This window comes from Diceros bicornis, chromosome 7 (genome assembly GCF_020826845.1).
Source record: "Diceros bicornis minor isolate mBicDic1 chromosome 7, mDicBic1.mat.cur, whole genome shotgun sequence".
Classification (NCBI taxonomy): domain Eukaryota; kingdom Metazoa; phylum Chordata; class Mammalia; order Perissodactyla; family Rhinocerotidae; genus Diceros; species Diceros bicornis.
The window spans coordinates 84,350,936-84,372,946 of record NC_080746.1 but is presented as its reverse complement, the minus strand read 5'-3'; positions in this window follow the sequence as shown (position 1 = coordinate 84,372,946).

Sequence of the window (22,011 nt, the reverse complement as noted above, 5' to 3'; positions counted from 1 at the left end):
CTAAGATCCTACTCACCACACTACACTGAATAAATGACAGTGCTCAGACCTCCTCTGAGATCAAGGTATCTTTTTACCAAACAAACTCAGAATGATGTAGTTAAAAATTTTCTGTGAATATTTTTTTTTTTTTTTTTTTTTTTCTGGTGAGGAGATCAGCCCTGAGCTAACATCCGCCAATCCTCCTCTTTTTTTTGCTGAGGAAGACGGCCCTGGGCTAACATCTGTGCCCATCTTCCTCCACTTTATATGGGACGCCGCCACAGCATGGCTTACCAAGCAGTGCGTCGGTGCGCGCCCGGGATCCGAACCAGCGAACCCCGGGCCGCCGCAGCGGAGCGTGCGCACTTAACCGCTTGCGCCACCGGGCCGGCCCCTCTGTGAATATTTTGATGATGTATTTTCAACACTAATTTGACACCTAGAATAATATAATTTTAGAACCAAAAGAAAGATTTAGAAAGCATACTGTTCAGTGGTTTTCAAACTTTCTTAGCAGTGAGACCTCTCCCAGGCAAAATCTTTCCCAGGCAAAATGTTTAGCAGAAGCTCAAAAGGTAAAACAAATGGAAGTGAGTAGTTGAAGCGGGCTGGCGGCGGAGAGATTGAGGCTCCTATTTGAAGACCTTCTCCCCTTCGTCCGCAGGCAACCCTGAAGCGCCTCAGCAAGTGTGTAGAACTCAGTTTGGATATTACTGCTCTATCCCAGACCCCTTCAACTAAAAGATGAGAATCTGGGATCCTGAGACACTAAATCATTTGCCCAAGGACACACAGCTAGTAAGTGGCAGAAACCAGGTCTTCTGGCTCCAAGATCAGTGTTCTTTCCACTACATCATGCCAGCAGAATTGACTGCCAGCCTAGTTGCAAGCTACCACAGGCTGTCCTAGTTATCTCATATTGCAAAGGGTGTAACAAAATTCTCAAAGCAAAAGTGATCACTTACTTAAAAAATTTATAACACCATATTTTTGGTGTTGATCAGAGAATGGGACAAACTTCATAGCATCAAATGATAATAGGATAATGTCAGTGCTAAGATATCACAAACCTAAAAAGGTCAAAGTCCACAGTAATATTCAACCATGCGAACTACACCCACACACTCAGACTCCGACCTTGAACAACTAATCCTTAGCAAACCCACAATCTATTAGTTTTACGCAGTTGTATTTGGTGGGAGCAGCAAGTGAGTTGATGTTTTTCAAAACAAGGTAATGAAAGCCCACTGTTTACTGTACTAACGTGGGCTCCTCTCTGCTCAGAATTTTCAGAATTTTAATAATAACCAACGTCAATGTTTAATTTAAAGCTAGAGCACACTGGTTAAGAAACTGCTAAAAATAATCTGCTTCATATTGATGGCTTTGGCTTTGTTGACTCATAAAATGTCAGGGTTGGAGAAAAATAACTAACGGAAGCTTCAGCTGTGATCGTACCTTTAATTATTGATGCTCCCTTCTTAGTCTTCAGGCCCAACAGCTAAGATACGACGTGATGGAACAGAGGCCACATGATGAACTAGGATGGGGAGGCTCACTCTTGATTCTGTCCACAAAACTCCTAAACTTAACAGCTTACAGTAAAAACTGTGGAGTCCAAATATCAACTGATTTCATAGCATTCCTTCTCATTGGATGGTGAAAGAAGGACAGGAAGGGCAGGAGTTGCGAGATCTGGGAAGTAGAGAAGAACTGGGAGGTAGCTATGTCCTTAGCACAGACAAACGTGCAGGTCTGTGCTTGTGAATTTATAAGAATGGTTTCCAGACAGATTCCACTTATTTACAACAAAGACTCCAGAATCACCCAGGAGATTCTGGATCCTTCACTGTTGAGATGGAACTGTTACGGGGTTAAGAACCAGAAGAGCTGAGTTCTAGTTCTGGCTTTGCATTATTCCAACTACATATACTTGAGCCACTTAATCTCACAGTGTGCCTACGTCGCTACGTACCTGAGGTACCTGAAAAATCCTTACTGACCTTCAAGTGTCGTTTACTGAGGCCAGATACCGTGCAGGTACTTTACATGCATTAAATCCTTCCATTCTATAATCACGTGAGGGGCTAACATTTTTATCTTTGTCCCCAGATAATGCCAGTCAGCCCCATGAATGCTGTGCTTGTACGCATAAAGTGAAAAGCCGGAATTTATTTCTGAAAATCACAAATGGAGACATGACACAGGCTATCCAGGAGGTATCAACGTGCAGGTGAATCACGAATTGCTCGTGACAATGGGAATAAGTCAGCTTTCAAGGTTGGTTGTTTTTTCTTTTTTTGTCTTCAGTTCCCTTTTCCAAAATTTATCAATTTCTGACATTTTCACACAGCAAGAATACAAAGTCAAAGGAAACCTATGCACTCCTCACCCCCCGCAGGATCTGATTCAACGGTTTGCAGCTTTGAGGTGCGCAGGCAGACAGAGCCTTTGGACGTTTCAAGAGCAGTTAGAAAAGTGCCTGCCACAAGATGTGCTTCCTAACTCTGCCGGCCTACCGACACAATCCCAGACCCACCATGGGGTGGGAAGGCATCACAAGCTGCTTCATTGTGCTTCTAGAGAGCCAGAATAGAGAGGGTGGTTCTGAATAACAAAACTTAGACCAGCCCCAGAAATATTCTCATGTAACACCAGTGTTAGCTGCACATGGAATTGCTTCTCCCAAAGCAGGAAAGAGTCTGTCCTGAACCAGTCACACTCTTGGACTTAGACACATTTGTTCCATTCATCATCCATCCAATCAACTTTTCCTGAGAGCTGACTTGTGCCAGCCTCCCGGAGGCCTGTACCCTATACAATAACGTAGGTGGAGAGGAAAAGTACAAATAGCTAATAGTGGTACCAGGTTAAATCCTATGTGAACACAGAAGAAAAGACACCAAGCCAGATTATGGGGGAAAGAGGGTCCAAAGGAGTTTCCCAGATAGGGTTGCCAGATTTAGAAAATAAAAATAGAAGGCACCCAGTCAAATTTGAACTTCAGATGTACAACAAATACTTTTTTGGGGGCCAATATGAGACTTACTTATACTTTAAAAAGTATTTGTTGTATATCTGAAATTCAAATTTAACTCGTGTCCTATATTATATTTGGCAATCTCCTTCCCAGAGGAGGTTGCCTGGCTGAGTCTTCCTTTGGGAAAAGGCTAGAGATGTTTCACTCAGAGGCTTGATTTATTAAGGATGAGGTAGAGGTGCCTCCTGACTGTACACTGGAATGATCTGACAGATGCTGTCCCTCCATCCTTGAAACTGCTGGTGCCTTTAACCTTGGCCTTCAGGTTCAAACCCACCCAGGCTCTGATCTTATCTCTTTTCATCAGAAGAGTCAATAGCCCAGGTGACTTAACATCTCTGACCTTGCTATTGGCCCTGCTCTGACCATGCACCTGGCAGGATCAAAATAAGTTTTGTGAGATATATGAATGAGTGCAGTCCTCAAAAAACATGAGTTTTTTCTCTAATTTTTGTGCCCAAGCTCCTCCCCCATGCCCTCGTTTCAGTAAGAGAGCTCCTGCTAGACTCAGACACATAATAGATACTCAATAAACATTAAAGGTTTAATTCAGCAACATGAAGAAATGGACCAGGAGGTAAAAGCTGGGTCCCAGCTTTGCGTTCTTACACAACTTCTCTCACTCTCTGGCCCTTGATTTACTCATCCGTAAAATTAGTGGGTCAAACCATATAGGCGATCTGTTTCCCTAGCCTCTTTTAAGTCAAGTCTGAGCTGTTTTACCTATGTGTATATCCAGGGCCAGCCCTATGTATTAAAAAACCCATAAAGCTGTTCAATTTCCCTTTTAGCAAGGCCAAGATTTAATGTGTAAAGGTAATACTGAGCAATAGCTCATTGGGAAATTACTTTTGCTAAACTCAGACCATGTTTTAATTTCATAATTCAAATCCCTCCAGATTTCTAATCCTGGGACCAGTTTCAAATCTTTGGAGCTTCTCTATCTTTATAATGCCCCAAATAATAAGCCAAGCCTTTCAACAAAACTTATCTATTTATACATAGTCTTGATCTTGAATGCGGCCTTTTCGGCCTAGGTGTTTTAAAAGATAAACATTTTTCTCTAACAAATAAAGACTATTTTTTCTCTTTCAATTTTCTTCAGTGTTTCTTTTTTATATGTTAGAATTCATAGGCAAATTATGGCTGAGGTTTTCCTCTCAAAATGTATTCAGTTAAATTAGTGGTACTCGACTCTAACTACACATTAAGAAACACCTGGGGAGCTTTTAAAATGTCTGAGGCGGGGGTCTCACCTTAGATAAATTAAATCAAATTCCTGAGGGAGGAGACTCTGACTTGCCAGTGATTCTAATACGCAGCCAGGATTGAGATCTATGGAATTAAGACACCAAAATTGTTTCCATGGCATTAGATGTTTATATTATCCTTGCAAGATATGTGAGGCCAACAATATGTCATTTGGTCTGAGAGCATTATGAAGAGACAGATTTTGGGAGGAGGGGAATTAATGTAGAGATGACTCTAAGGGTCTAAGGCCACAGAGGACATTTAGCCATCATGATCGTTGGGTGGAGATGAATGTCCACTGAGAGGCCTCTTGGGGTTTAGGAAGAGTACAGTTCTAAAACCACCGCACTTGCAATGCCACATGAGCATGTACGAGAAGAAGATGACATCTCCTCCCATGGACCAGATTACAGAACTCCTTCCAAAAACCTCTCTCTCAGCCATTACACTTCAATCACTGAAAAGATAAGTACAGTTCTTCAAAAAAACTGATCTTATTCCTCTATCCTTATCCATTGCAAGCTTCCTTCAACTTCCTCCTCCCCTTCCTTCTCCTTCTCTTCTTCTGCTCCTAGCAATAGCACCACTGCTAGTGTTTCTGAAAGGAAACATACAGTGAAGGAAAGGCAGGAGCAGGGTCAGCTGCGCAGCATGACGGGTGAACAGGGGTTCACTTTTCTTTCCTCTGAGTCTAATTCTGGGGGCATTCAGAGAGGTGACGTTTATTGAGCACTCACAGTACTCCAGCTTGAGTTTCTCTGCATTTTCTCATCTTCATCTCATCCTAATTGCCATCCTCTGCAGAGGCACCAATATCCTCACTCAGCACTTGAGGAACCTGAGGCTTAGATAGGTGAAATAACACGTCCAAGGTCACACACCTAGTAATCAGCAGAGCCAACGTGCACCTCAATCGCTCCCTCCTCTGCAATCGACATCCCCAACCACTGGTGGAAAGTGGTCTCTCCGCACTCCTGCAGCTCTCAGCCTCCCTTTCTAAGCACATGGCTTGTTCTGCTTCACGTTGTGGTATAATTTCTCAACCCCTCCCTACGGATCTTCACTCTCTGAAGGTCCTGGCTGTGTCCCGTTTATTTGTGTCCTCATTGTGCCAGCACAACAGTGGTATGGGACACATCCAATCAATAACAGGTGAAATCTCAACAGATTTGGGAGTGAATGAGTGTCTGCTTCAATAGCTGACAGTTTAATTTAGCAATTTATGCTCTGAAGGACCAAGGAAGCTTTCGAGTACAGGATTTGAGATTTGGGAACTCTTGTTTTAAAATCACAAGTTCAATTAATCAAAGATATCTACTGCATAGGAAGGGCCTGGGGCACCAACCAAGCAGCTTGTGCTGGAACCAGATTTTAAAAACTTTAAGTTTAGGGAGGATATTATACTAGCAGCTGTCCAAAGCAAGAAGAGCTAACAGGATCAGTCCAGAAATGGCAAGTTGATTTTGTCTCACGTATCTCACCCACTGCATTGGTAACCATTGCTTGAGGAGCTCCATGGGGAAGGATCAGAGACTGCCTCCAGACTCAGCAGGGAAAGAGCACTGGGTTTGATTAGCAAGGTCTACCGTGGGTAAGGAAAGGGGAGGGAGAGTTGCAGCCGTGCCCCCTAGTTGTTACCCCTAAGCTCATTCACACTAACATCTCTTAGTGAAGGTCTTCTTGGCATTGATTCACTACCAAATACAAATGCTGAATCCTAAGATCCAGCGGATTAGAGTTGAGATAGAGAAGCTAGAGACGGCATAACGAGGGACTAGGGAGAGTAGGTCTAGGAATATCCACAAATAAAGTCTTGTGGGCTCAGAGCTATTTAGAATCATTTGAGGTGTCTGAGTGTATCTGACTGACTTAAAGGACCAGAGTCAGAGTGGACAGAGATCCACTGTAATAAGAACTACAGTTCCATTACATTGCAAAAAGCACCCGAGCTGGGCAGAGCACAACCACAGCCTCTGCGTCTCAGACCTGCTCATCCCAGACCATCTCAGAACTGAAAACTCACCTCCCACGTGGAGAAGCACTGTAGTGTCAATGATGACATAATGAAATTAGTCCAGTTCACTTTAGTGGGCATAAATAGATTAGATCCTGTGGAGAGCTAGGCTGATATTCATTTAAATTAATTCCAGATGAGAAAATAGAAGTGACAGAAAACAATACAAAACTCTCACTGCAAAACTGAGTCTTGTGTTATCCTTTAGAGATACAGAAATGTTTTCAAATAAATGTCAGAATACAAAAAGTCAGCGACAGGGTTCAAATAATTTGCTATCACTTGGTTTAAGGTCACAATACTTATTATTTTGAATAAGCACAAGTTACCTCACGAAATGTACTTCATTTTAAACTTCTATTCTCAAAACTAAAATTTTAAAAGAGAATAATTTTGCTTTAATTGGAATTGTTACCTCAAAACATTTTAAGACTTGTTCCTGAACAGGAAATATAATTCATTCCATAGATATTGGTGAAATAAGCATATTTTCATTACTAAGTTGGAAACTATTGTATAAATAAGCATATAAGTGTAGGGCTATCAGGCAAGATAGAAGTATAATTTATGAAGTTGCTTGTTGCCTTGTCCTCAGTGTGGACACTAGCCAGAGTTCAGATGTTAGTTCTGATACTCCACTGTACACAAAGGAACTAAAAATTCTGGATTTTTTTATACAAAGATAAGTTGTTTGTCTCTTGTGGTTCCAATTGTCTTAGTAAATATGTCTTCCTCCTTACTTCCAAACTGTAGACAATTTGTCAAAAAGTTTCTAGAATTTCATGCAATACAACCGTGCAGTGCCACAGTTGGCCACGGAAAGGAGCTGGAGTGTGAGAGGAGGGAGGGTGGACGATGAGCCGGAGGGAAGACAAGTGGGTGGTGGCGCAGCATCCGGGGGGCTGGATTCTATACCTGTGCCACATCCTGTCTACTTTCTTAGCAATTGCTTCTTTCTATAACTTTCTTGTTTCTATAACTCTTCTTGTTAGAAAAATGAGACCTGTTTATTGTATTAAAAATTTTAATAAAAAGATAGGAAAGCAAAGAAAACTGCAATCATATATCTAAATATTGCTACTGAACAACTTAAGTATATAACTTTCCAGTCTTTAAATATATATAATACATAATGTACAATAAATCATACTGTATATACTGACTTGTAACATGTTTTTTAATTTAAAATATATCATAAGTATATTTCTTTGTCAGTAAATATTTAATATATCAGGTTCTCTATGTCTGGATATTATTCCATTGCATTACTGTACCATAAATTACTTAACTACACAATTTCCAGCATTTAGTTACACCAATTTTCACTATTATAAATGTTTCAATGAATGTCTTATAGCAAAATCTTTGTGCAGATGAATGATTATTTTTTTAGAATACATTTTTGAAAGTAGATTCACTTGTTTCAAAGGGTAGGTGCCTTTTGAAGACTTTTGAAACATGATGCCATAATGCCCTCCAGAAAGGCTTTGAAAATAAATGCGGTGGGCATTTCAATGCAATCTCACCAAAATTGAATATTTTGGTGTCTTAAAAAAAAAATCTTTGCCATTCTGATAAAGGGAAATGGCACTGTATTTCTTTTCTTAATTTTCATTTTGTGTGTGCCTTTTGAAAGGTCTGCTTGCAGATCTATTCTTAGTTTGCCATGCTTGCCGATCCACAGCCAGCACTGAAGATTGTGATCGTGGCTGACCCAGCCTGATGCTTTCTCACCCTCCTTGTCTCATGGGAGGGCTGATTCTTCCTGACAAGGTGAATAACGCCCATGTGCATACTTCCAAGCTGAATGGATAAAGAAACATAAGTTATTGCCGACAAATTCCTGCCATGGCAGAAAGACACTCTGAAGGTACATTATGGAGAAGACAGCTGAGATTGCACAAGTTCTTTCTGTCAGAGAGGCTTCCAGCTTGGATTTATTACCACACACAATGAGAGGTTACTTTCAGCCAACTAGATAGATGGCCTAGAGGGCAGATGGGCACCACTGCCACCAGAGAGGTGCAGACCTCATTAACAATCCCGGCAGCATCGGGCAAAAGAGAAACAGCAAAAGGCTCCTTCTCATTGGCACAGACAGGAGAAGATCACAGAAGTTCACTCAGCATCTCCAGGGCCTGCCAATTTCTCTACAAAGTGACAGAACGTCTGCTTGGACCAGAGAAGCAGAGAAAAGAATCTCAGAGAGGCAGAAAAAGGAAAAGAGAGGAAAAACACTTTCCCAAGTTCCTCATCTGCGAAGCCACTCCAGCTGGGAAAGATTAACAGGAGCAGGTCCAGGAGGCCTAACTTAGCCTCTAGGACTGCCAAGGTCTCCCATGGACTTGCCCACACTGTCCCTCAAGTGGCCTGGGATGGAGGAAATCTCAGTAATCAGAGCTTCTGGGTTTGAACCTTGCTTTACCATATCCTATAAGTGAGGCCATGGACAAGTTATTATTTCCTCTAAGGATTAATTTTCTCAGCTATAAACTAAAATTAATAATACTTTTTTCATAGTCTTTGCTATGGAATGAATTGTGTCCCTCTCAAATTCATATGTTAAAGCTATAACCCCCAATGTGACTGTATTTGGAAATTGGGCTTTTTGAAAATAATTGAGGTTAGATGAGTCATAAGGCTGAGATGCTAATCCGATAGGATTAGTGGCCATATCAGAAGAGGCACATGCACCGAGGAAAGGCCATGTGAGGACACAGTGAGAAGCAGCCATCTACAAGCCAAGAAGAGGGCCCTCACCAGAACCTAACTCTGCTGGCACACAGGACTGGGACTCCCAGCCTCCCGAACTGTGAGGGACAAATGTCTACTGTTTAAGGCCCCCAGGCTATGGTATTTTGTTATGGCCACCCAAGCTGACTAAGACAGTGTTGGGAGGGAAGAACTAACTGAGACTTTGTATAGGAAATACGTATCACATGTTAAGTGTTTAATAAATTTATCTTTCCTATTCTCTACCCTCTCTTCTCTCCATATCCTTCTCACCCAGATTCTTGCTCAGCACGTATCCGAGTATCCAAAAATATAATTTATTCTGTCCTCACCTCTTCTCACTCCTCCCCTGCCCTTAATGTTTCCATCCTCATCCTAATAACTAGTCTGAACTTCTGAATGTTCCCTCTTCTTGGCCCTTTGATTTTTATGTTTTTAATACTGAATTGCAGTAGATCTTGACTAATAAATTTGTGACTGGTAAGAAAAGACTTCCAGTGCCTTAGAACAGTGCCTGGCACATAGTGAACCCTGTAAATGTAGCTGTTATTATCATTACTATCCACAACTCTGACATTATAATTAAACTATTTTTCTTTTCTTTTCTAGCATTCAATAAGTGTAGGCATAGTTAGTCATACTTTCCTCCAAATAAACAGCTGAAACAAAAATGCCCATGCCAACTATGGCCCTTTGGGGTGTGTGGGGGGAGGGGAAGGGAGGAAGGGAAAATTCCTCTTTGCACTGTAAGATGTCACAGACCAGGACAAACTTGGTACCAGGGACCCAGCATCAGAGCAAGGGAGAAGCTGAAAAGAATCCAAAGATCGCCCCTCTCCAGGCCCCAGCTTAGCCCTCCATTTGCCTGGAAGAAACAGATTAGCCATCAGAGAGTCCTAAGACTCATGAACAAGTGGAGCACTAACCTGGGGCACAGGACCAACAGCAGTAAAAGTGGCCAGTAACCCTGAGGAAGGACAGCAGACTCCTGAGAAACTCCTTGCCAAGTATCTTGGGGAAATCCTAGTTGATGTTTTGGGATTGGGTCTCCCCTTCTGTGTCTCTCATATCTCCACTCAGAATTACTGAGTACCCGATAAGAAGAGCAGGCAGTTCTGGTGAAAAAGACATGAGTGTGTTGGTGGGAGCCAGCAGAGACACTGTCAGTGCCATTTTGAGAGTGTCTGCGGTGTTTTGAAGCCAAGAGAAATAAAGCCAGGATGCAAAGCCAAGAGCAGATCCCCAAAAGGAACATCAGACCTAAAGGCTTAAGTAGAGACCGAATGGAGAATGGGAGGTGGGAGGCAGCGAAGGAGCCGGAAACCCCTCATAAGAGCACACATCAGGAAATGCAGAGTTGAAAGCCACGCAGGCTAAGCATCCACCGGGCCATTTCCTCTCCGCAGTACTCAGTGTGTATCATCAGCGTGGTGCGCCTTTGAGTTGCATTAGGGAGGCAGTATTGCCTAATGGTTAAGAAAGTTGGCTCTGAAACCAGACTGCCTAAGTTCATATCTCAGTCCTGCCACTTACTAGTTGTGTTATCTTGGGCAAATTACTCGACTTTTGTGCCTTGACTTTGTATATAAAAGGGGGCTAAAAATAGTACAGACATAACAGTGTTATTTGTGAGAATTAAATAAAGTACAGGGAAAGTACTTAGAATAATTCCAGATTTAGGGCAAGGACTTAATATGTGCCCCTCTTCTTTTTCTTCTCTTCTTCCTCTTCCTCTTCCTTCTTCTTCTTCTTATCGTCATCATCATCATCGTCATTATCCTATGCATAGATATCTCTCTAGGTCCTAGCAGGGAGGAATAGCTAATTAAAAACAAGATCTATAATCTTGTCCTTATTCAAGATGTCAGTCTTGTCATCTAGCTCTCTCTTTTTAAATATGCACCAATGTGTCATTTTGATACAGCTTTCAAAAATAATAAATACCAGTTGTATACCTACTTTATACCAGGTACTAGATTTATATACATTATCACATTTAATCTATATAAAAAGTCTAAAAAGAAATGTTATCCTCATCTCCTCTAGAGCAGAGGTCAGGAAACTACAAATCACAGTCCACATCCAGCCCACTCCTATTTTATAAATAAAGTTTTACTGGAACACAGCCACGTCAGTCATTTACATTTTGTCTATGGCTATGTTCACGCTACAATGGCAGAGTTGATTACTTGAGACAGAAGTTTTCAGAAAAAGTTTGCTGACCCCGCCTCCAAAGAGATGAAGACATTGAGACTCAGAAATAAACCTCTGGTCCAGGATCACGTAGCTAGCTTCAGAGAAAAGATTTAAATTCAAGTCTGCCTGTCTTCAAGCTCAGGTTTTCAGTCACTATTATACAGTCTGCCAAGTTACTGGTCTTAAGGTAAAGGCCAAGAGGAAGTCTCCGAGGCTTGATGAAACAAGCAGATGGAGCTATGAGCATCAAATAGTCATTTAAATATCCGACACCAGGCCCATGAGTCAACAGCATTTCTTGCCGTTGTCACCCACCAGATAGGCTGGCTGTCTTCGATCATCTTGTCAAATGCCTGGCAACTTGCGGTGAGCTCAAAGCATGCATCTCCCGTTATGTCCACTGTATTGCTCCAGCAGCACAGCTCTTTCTTCTTGGTGTTAGATCAAACAAAGAAATTTCTACTAGTGCTCCTTCCTCTACAGCTAATACGGTTCCTGGTTTGGGACTGCTCAGAGCATTTTTACTTTCACATGAGTATGCCTATGTGTGAGCAAGAAGGAGAAAGGAAAAAGGAGAGAGGCTGATCCCAGTTGGGTCCCAAAGTGGTCTGGCCCATGTGATGAGCTTTAGATGACATTGTCCAAGATGACACTTAGTTTGGAGCTGGAGCTAAGAAGGCAGCATGCTATATTGGAAGAAAGATCTGGATCCTAAGTTCCAACCGTGACTCTTGAACTTCACTGTGCCTAAGAATTATCTGAAGAGCATGTTAAAACATTGATTCCTGGGGTCAGTCCCCAGTGATGCTGACTTTATAGGTAGGGTCCAAGAATTTGCATTTCTATTGAGCTCCCAGGTGATGCTGAGCACACTTGGCACAGCACTGAGCCAGAAGAACTACCTGGGCAAGTCACTAAAACTTTCTGAGTTCTACCTTCCTCATCTGAACAAGGGCGCTAATAAGCTAATAATCAATAGAGGAGGAGACTGCAATGCAGAAGCTGTTTTAATATTTGCTAATGAGAATTAGGATTCCCTGAGCAGCTACTCGGTTCTGTGCCAGGTACTGTGCTAGGGATTTTACATCACACGTTATCTCTGATCTTCATAAGAACCTTCCAAGGGAGATAGGATCACCATTTAACAGGCAAGGACCCTGAGGTTCCAGAGAGGTGCCTTGTCCAGGATCCGCAGCTGGGAAATAGAAGAACTGCAACTCCAACCCAGATGTGAATGTCACCAAAGCGTGATTTTAAACCCCCCAAATTGGCATAATTACTCTCCTAATGCTACCTGAAATTGCTTACGTGGTAACTCCTATCCGGTAAGCAGGAGAACGCTGGGGCTCCCGACTACAGGTAGCAGCCACAGCCTCCAGCCATCAGAGCGGTGAAAGCAGCCTCCCCACTTGCCCTCTGCTGATGATGCTATTTGATGGAGTGCTTGAGACCAGTGATTACCCACTCTTGAAAGCAATCATTTCATCCTTCATCCTTCATCCTTCAATGACCAGCAGCAGGGGTGCCTAGGGCTGAGAGAGCTTGCAACCAAGGGTGAAAAAAGACTTTCAAAATCCAGGGAGCTCAAATGAACACCTCTTGAGAAAACATATTTCAGAATTAAATGTTTAATGCTGGGTTTTCATTTCGTAACAGCAATTGGCCGTGGAAATAAGTGCCAAAGAGCAGGAGGAGACTTGCAGCGACCCTCGCCAACGACAGAAAATTATTTGTTGCTTCCCAAAGTGGTATTTGAGCCCAGCAGGCTGCACTTAAGATGTGACTGGATAATGGCTGTGCGACACACCCCTCTAATGGAGCTGTCACACAGGCGCTATAGAGCAGCCTGAGCTGCCGCTTCCAAGAAGCTCCTCCGCTGCCAGGCTTGTGCTTGTGCTGTTCTAGGCCAGGATGGAAAGTGATCCTCCTGGCCACTCTAGTGACTTTGGGACATGTGATGCTTAGGCGCCAGGAAGAGCCACCCTTCTCATTTGACAGGTGGGGGATCAGAGAGTACGTTCCAACTAGAGTCTAGAGTCCCCAAAGCCAGAGATAGAGACTGGGTCCCCTTTGGGGGACATCTGGTGTGCTCCCAACGATTGGAACAATTGGAAAGTGACCCTATCAGCAATTCTGTGCTGCCTTTTACGTTCATGAGAAAATCTCTACACGAAATCCCTGCAGATGGAGAAGAAGATGTATTTCTTGGGCTACAAGAAATTACCACAAATACAGCGGCTTAAAACAATGCACATTATAGTTCTAGAGGTCAGAAGGCCAAAACAGGCTTCTAAAATCAAGGTGTCAGCAGGGCTGTGTTCCTTCTGGAGCAATTTTCCACATGAATATGCATTATGGAGCCTAAACCAATTGTTCTAAAGTCCAAAGGGGTACGTAACCTTAGCTGACATCTGGATTGCAGTTACACCAATACTGTGACGCTCCCTCCACAGAACCACCTGCTCACCAGTGCATTCCTGGGTCACTCATTCTCAAGGCAGAAATCATGAAAATATTCTAACACTAGCAAAAGAGACCTTATTCTTCCTCTCTCTTCTTCCTGTCTAAACCTTGTCTTTTCAACCAGGTGAGCCGTGCCCCTCCCCATATGCCACGACCCCTGACTGGGGCCTCTGCTCCCATTAGGGGGCCAAAGCTTCAAGGATCTCTTCAGGGACCAAGATCTATGCAGCAGGCAGTCATGAGAGTGAAAATTGGACCCAGTGTCTCTTCCTTCTTTCTGAAAGTGTTGCAAGGTGAAAAGCTTACTACCAAGAAAGCACATCTCAAGTCTACATGGCCTTTGAATTAGAATTATTCATAGCTTGCAAATGGGAATTCTAAAATCTTAAAATCTCAAGACAGGGATGAAGATGTGAAACAGTGATACACGATTGCAAAGCCATACCACTGACTGATTCTAGTGATCTTGTTCATGTTGCTCTAGGGGATCAAGACTGAGGATCGCCCTCCTGAAACCACAAGGCTGCACTGAGCCAGCTTGTTATTAAACTTCCAGGAATTGGGCAAGCTGGTGGTTAAACACAGCCATTATTAAAATTTTTATTATATAAATTTATAACTAAATAAATATTAAAAACAAAGTTAATATGTTCTCAAAACTCTTCACTCTTAATGATTTTACTCCATTTTAATAGTATATTTGCTCTTGAGGTTATTTACATCTATTACAGCTGTCAAGTGGAAATATTATGTAACAGTGTACTGCTGCTAAGCCCTTCCCAACTCTGCATTCAGAGAGAACGTGAATCAGCCATGGGGGGAATATTCACAGCATGCAAATAGGCAAATGCTACAAGTCACGGCTTGATTTATTGTTTAGCTGACTATCTAGATTTAAGAATGTGATGGAGAAAATGTTAACAATGTAGATTACACTTTGAAAGCATGTTATGTCTATAACTGTTTGAGGAAATAATCTTCCTGTATTCTAAAACTTTTATCCAATTAAGCAAATAAGCTGTGCACATCACTGAGAAATGACGAAAGTTCCAACATACATCTTAATTTTTTCTGTTTCATCTTATTAGTTAATGTAAATTAAAATACTAAGCAACGTTCATGTTGGAACTACATTCATTCATCAGTTGCAACCATAGGTCTAATAAGGACAAAAGAGCTCAGCAAAAATCAACAAACACTCTGTGAGAATCAGTTAGCCATATGGAATTTATGATAATGAGCATTGTATACTCTGTTATTTGTAGTGCACATACTTAGTAAAATTTTTAATAAATTTATAAACATGTATATTCTATACCCATATATACACATACTCTTTTTTTTCATGGAGCTGGTGATTAAACATTTACTGCCACATCACTGGTTACATTTTTCAGAAAGAGGAACTTGCCTGCTAAGACGAGTCACAAAGAAGAAAGACAATACTATAAGTCCACATCATTCATCTCTAAGAGGCTCATGAAGATGGACCTAGAGATGGGAAAAGAGATTAGAAGCAAACTGAATGGAACCTATATTAGCATTCCTTCAAAACCTTCTTTGTGTGCAAAGCAGGCAGAGTTCCAGACTATGAGAGAATCATGAATAAAATCTTCTCAGGGCCCAACTAAGAGGGCTCTTGAGAAAGCTGACTCTTATGGAAAAGGAAGCCAATGAGAACTATACAAATATTTCTCAGTTTTTAGTCTCTAAGATGTTACTCCCCTCTTTGAATTCTGTCACTTTTACATTCTTTGTCCTTTTGGGTTATCTGGCTTTCCCTCTTCTCCCTATACTACAGAACATATATGGACTGTATGCCCCGTGAGGGCAGGGGTTGTATATCTGTCTTATTCATCCTGTTAATCCTAGCGCCTGGCATAGTCATGGCACATAGTGGGCATTAACAAATACTTCTTTAAACAATCAACATTTAAAACAAAACAGAAACGTGACCTTTTCTTTTATCCTTAATTCAGTTGATCATGGCTGGAATTTTGTAAAGACATTACAAAAGCAAACACACACACTCACACAAATGCACACACAAAGAGAAATAAGCAAAAAAGTAGAGCTTACAAAGTACAAGTTTACATTTTTATGCTAGGTAATGAGAATGCCTGCCAAGCACAAAGCCTCTGTTCTGTTGTCGCACCTTGTCTGAGCCTTAGCCATGCCACCTCCCTTGGCAAGGGCCATATTGTCTTCTGCCTCCTAGGAGCTAATCTAATTTAAGCCTTTTACAAAAGCAAAACAAACTCAAACTCTTTTCTGTTCTAAGCCGTCCCTTGCTCCTTGGGGCCTCCCTAGAATTTGCAGCTCACTTATAAAGTAGCAATGACAGCATAGTGATAGTTCTTTGGATGTCAGTTTCACTTAACTCCTCATGGTTTTACGCTCCTGGAGAAACGGGAGGTGAATGAATGCCAGGTGGTTACTGTTAGCATCCAGGAGCAGAACAAGCCAGAGAATGCAAGAGATGTTCCCAAGCATCCCAAGTACCAAAAGCAGGAAAACTAAATCTGTTGGCAAATTTGGGAAATGAAAAAGTTGAAGACAAATACAAGACACCCTGGAGGTAAGCAGAAACTGAATGGTAGGGGACACAAACAATAGAGACAGAAACAAAGCAAGAGAGGCGAGATAATTGCGGTGATTGAGGCCATAGACCACCTAACATACATCTTTCACTGGCTCCTGTTTGAATGGTGTGGTGGTAGGTTGTCTTACTTAAAGAAACAAAGTCATGGTAGACACAGACTCCCCCATCACCATTCTGTGAGTAATCTTTATATTTATGACACAAACAGAGCTTGATTTAAAATATATATAGTCAACATTTTTACTAAGGCAAGAGGAAGGCAATTTCTTCACAGGATATCTCCTTAGACTCTAAGGCTTAATCAATGACTAGGGGTTCCAGTTTCTTACAAAAGTTCTATTCTTCATCTAACTAAAGTTTTAAGATCACAGATCTGGGTCCAAAGTAATAAAATTATAAGTTGATAGCTGGGCTATAGAGAGTTTGGTCATGATAATAAATGGATAAAAGATAAACCAGCTTTGAAAAGAGAATTGAGAATCAGGAGGTGGTACGCATCCATTAGAGACCACTAGCATGTAAGAACCAGGTCTTCATGGAGTCAATTACCAGAGGATGCACTCTAAAATGGAAAATAAAATTGAAGGACAACAACTTGAGGTTGATCTTTAACAAATTCTATACAGAAAAGTTGAAAGTTTAAAAAGATGATAATCAGGCTGGCCCCGTGGCTTAGCGGTTAAGTGCGCGTGCTCCGCTGCTGGCGGCCCGGGTTGGGATCCCTGGCGCGCACTGACGCACCGCTTCTCCGGCCATGCTGAGGCCGCGTCCCACATACAGCAACTAGAAGGATGTGCAGCTATGACATACAACTATCTACTGGGGCTTTGAGGGAAAAAAAATAAATAAATAAATTACAAAAAAAGTAAATAAATAAAATAAAAAGATGATAATGAACTTTGAAGTGGAGTTCAAGGATAATGGGTGGGTCAAGACGAACACGGAAAACTGTGAAAAGGCTGGATTCACGGAAAATAGTCTCAAGACGGACTCTCCAAAGTGATGAAAAATGGGAAGGGCCTTCTTTTCCTTAGGATGTAGAACACTCTAATCTATTTTGAAGCAGAAAAGGTACAAATTTTTGCCAGGGATGCTATAGAGGATATTCTTATACTGGATGAGGTGGGAAACGAAGGATGTTATATGATTTTAGTGGCAAGACACAGAGCTTCATTCAGGCTAACTGATGTTGTTATAAGGATAATTGTGGCAATAAGGTAAGGAAAAATTTGCCAGATATTCAAGACTACAAAACTGCAATGTGGCCATATCTAAAGGAAGTCAAATAAAGGGTTATTCTGTAAGCTTAGGGACCCGGGCAGCACAAGTCTGGGGACTTCAGCCTCAGGCAGGCCATCACTAGTGTGACTAAGCTCTCAGCCACCCTCTCGCACGTTGCTCTTTCTGTCTCCTTCTTCCGCTCTCACTACTATCTGACTTTCTTTTCAATCTCATTCTCTTCTTATCCAGTTTCTGCTTCTTCATAGCTTTAACTTACTCTTAACTTTGCTCACTCATGTCTATCACGGTCCTTCTCTATGCTCCCACTCTTCACAATATGATTTGTTCTACAGCACAGAAAAGTGCAGTACAGGAAGAGAATTAATAATCCCATAAAAATCATGGTTTGGTTGAGCTTTTAGCACTAAGCTGTGTCACAGAGCACGAGTTAGCTTAAGATTTGCCTACATTTGGGTCAGATCCTTATATCTGATCCCAGCAGCATGTCCAGAGTAGAATGAGGTCATGTATAAAGAACATGGCAGCCCAGAGCTGGCCACTCAACATGCTCTGTAGGCAATATAGTTTCTCTTAGAAAAGAATGGTAGGCATCCTGATTAACCTATTTAAAACAGTGGGCAGGAAGACAATGGAATAAATAAGTCTCTAAGCTCTGTCTCAACTCTCAGTCTGTAATTCTGACAGCTGGAAGTTGCTATGCAAGGAAAGTGAATACAAACACCCCATATACAAGCTCTGAAGGGAAACTCAAACAATATCAAATAAGAATTCTGGTGGTCCCGCTAAATGCATCACTATTGGCTTAGCTGTCGTCTGGGTCATTTTGATAGCAACTAAACACTAAGAAAGTGAGATTTTGCCCATGAATGATAGAAAGCATTCTTTTCTCCCAGAGACCAAAATACAAAGGCAATAATCAAACCCAGCAGCCCGATATTTCTGTCTGCGTAATATCTCATACTGTGAATCGGGGGACAATGGGATGGGCCTGGCACATGCTCTCACGCTGAGACTGCAAGCCAGGAATAGTCTTCCTAGAAAGCAACCCAGTGGGGATCCTCTGTGAAAGAGTGAAATATAAATTATTCATTTCTGTTCTTTGTCTACTACCCCAGCAAGCCTGGTTCTGCAGAGGCAAACAGAGCACAGAAGGTATCAGGACAAGGCTCCTGCACCAAGCTCAGTCACAGACCACCGCTTCCCGGCCAGCGTGCATGCCACGGGGGACTGCAGGCAGCCCGGACAGTGGCGGAGTAGAGGACTGTCAGTGGTCTGACTGAGAAGCAGGCCCACAAATTCATCAGGGCTTGGCCACTGACTGAATGGGCAAATCACTTCAATTCTGGGGAGTTTGGTTCTATTAGCTATAAAGAGAGGGTAATCTAAGGGTATCCTGGAAGGCTTGGTTTTGGAAAAGCATGTGAGCAAGACTGGAATTTCCTCCTGACCAGCCAGCCTCCCTGGCTCAGGGGAATTCTTTAAGTACAAGAAAATATCAACTAGAGAACTACAACCTTGGGAGATCAGAAAAAGGACACTCTTCGCAGAGCGTAACACCAGAGGGAGTGAAGACATTCACTCTTGAGGAGTGACTGCCACTGCAGAAGCTTCCAGACCAGCAAGGGCATCATTGCAGCAGGCCAAGGAAGCATCAAAACCATCAAGACCATTTTTCCACAGCAACGCCCGTGGCTGTGACAGAAGCAACCGTAGAACCTGGGTCCTGCTCCTGGACAGATCACTTTCCCAGTTTTCCATTCTCCTGCAGTTTAGAAGTAGGACTGGACTCCTTGGATTGAGTAAGGAAAATTCTTGGACAATTTATGGAGGAAAAATCTCAAATTAATCCAGTGATTAGCCTGAATATTAAAAAAGAAAAAGAAGTGACCTTATTCATACCACCAAATTGGCAAAGAGGATCGTGCAAGTTTCATTTGACAATTCAGAGTTTCAGTCAAGGCAGCCTCGAGGCTTCCACCTACTTTGAGAGCCTCAGGGCCTTGCTGCAGTCCCAAAAGGGTCCCTAGCCTTCCATAGCTTCTTTCTAGCAGGTTTGGTCTCGCTCGACACTTTCCAGGGCCTGTTCAAATGAAATGTGGCCCAGGTAAGTACTGCTAACTGACCTGTAGACCTCTTGCTAACCCAGCTGTAGATCAAACAATCACCTTATGGCTATCAAAACAATCTGATTAAATAAGAGATACAGAGGGGATGAAAGACCTCTGCCTCTTAGTCATTTGTATCATCAGATAGTCATGTCGCCTTTATGGCCTCCATGTGTTAAACATGAGGCACTCATTCTGAGACCAAGGAGGGTCAATGATCAAATCAACTACCAATAGTGTATAGGAGTTTAAAATTGTATTGACACAACAAACCATTCACCCTCATTTGACATGTCCACATAGAGTTCAACCTTCATTGCCTGGCCAAATTCCACATATAGGAAATTTCTGGGTCAATAGCATTTTCAAGCCAAATATGAACTTTTCCCATAAAAATGTGGTGCTAGCCTGAACTTTTGCATCCTTTGCTCTTCTCTTGGTGCAGGGCCTATTGGGCTACATCATCCTTGACTGCCCACAGGCTAGACCAAGGCGTCCTCTCACAGCTCCATCCCTTAGTAGCCTGCCGTCTACTTTAAGCCTGTCAAGGCAGTTTGAGAACATTTCCCAGAACAGCTGGATTTTGTGCTTGGGTCGCCTTCCGCTATGTTTGGGAGCTTACTTTCTCACGCACGTACATACACCCAGATGCATGAACATCCATCTATTTCTACAATATTTTGAGGGGGCTTGCTCATATTTTTCAATCGTGGTCTTAGTGACTTTTTTATAGAGGCCTTTGCAACATTTAGTTCTCTTGCTATTTTTCCTAAAAGTGCTTTGAATATGTAGTTTTAGGGAAAAAAAACTTTCCAAACTTTTTTTAAAAGTAACATACATTCATTCATTAAAATAAACCAAAACATAGTTGAATCGTTCTTGCCTTGCTACCTAACAGGAGCATTATAAATATGCCTTGTAAACTGTGAAATGTAATAAAATTTATTCTTTTGTTACTTCTTGGATTAAAGAAAGGAGAATTATGATTGGAAACCTTAAATTAATGAGTATTTATCACAAGGGGGGGTAAGACAGTATCAGAAAAAATGGAGATAAATATTTACAAATCTATCCCTTATTAATAATTTAAAAAGCACACACAGATTATGTTTATTCATTCAATAAAAACTAAATACATACACACGTACATATGTGTGTGTGTTCATACCCATGTATATGTGTGCATTTCTGTTTGTGACAGTGTCTGCCTTGGAGCTCATTGCCATCGGGGAAGACAGAGGGGGATACAAGCGAAAAACTAGAAAGCTCCTCGAGTCTTCCATAGAAGTGGAGTGGAGGCACTGAGGAGAAGAGGTCAAGTCTGCCCTGGGGTGTGGGAATGGGGAAAAGGAAAGAGTGTGATGTTAAAACTCCAGAGAAGGTGTTTCAGAGAAGTTGGGTCTTGAGTAGAACATTGGTTCTCCCTGAGCACACAGAGATGGAAGGCAAACCTCTGCCGGGTTATGGTCTGCAGGTGGCTCATCAGCAGTAGATGAGGGGAAGGTCAGGTCAAGGAACAAGACAAGCTTGATGAGGCAAAGGTGAAACTGCGGAGAAGTTGTAATGCCATTCTTTGTCTTTGTGAAGAACCTAGTATTCCCTTTTTGGGTCCCAACTCTGGGTGGCCCCTAGTTGCTGCTCCAAATGCCATGGTAAGAGGGATTTGGGGACCTTTTCTGAGCTCCAAGAGGAAAAGAGCTATGGTTACTCACATCATGAAAAGGTCCAGGTCTACCGTGAATGCAGGAGCCAACTATTGGTCATTGCAACTGAGACGGGTCAGACATGCAATGATTATTCCTTGACTGATGGACAGGAAAACCATCAACAGATTGACTCACCCTGGAAACAGCAAGCCCTAATTAGCCAGGGGTGATTTAACAGGCAGCACCTGTGACCCCGCAATTTCAAATGCATTCCCCCAGGAGTTGAGTTTCATGACTCTTGTTGGTGGCATGTCACCATTTTTCAGGCACTCCAGGGAATAATTGAGATTTGAGACCAGTATTCTCTTCCAAAAAAGCCCATCAAAATGTCAGCTGGAAAGAAATTCCTAGGTAACCCACACATTGAACAGTAGTGTGTACGTAACAGGTAGACGTGGGTATTGCAGAGCCAACTCAGCCATCTCATCTCATCTCATGGAATGCCAATCACATCACCCTCATCCACTAGCGCTACATGCTTTTCCTGAAGGAATTTTAGGCTATGAGCACCTTCCTAATTTAGATCTCAGAGCATTTTTGTTAGCTTGTCTGCCTCCTTCATCCATTTATTCCCCCACATTTACTGAAAACTTATCATGTGTCAGGTTCTATAATCCACCAGGTAAGCAGATCTAGAGCCAGCCCTCTTGGAGCTCAAACTCTAACGGGAAAAATAG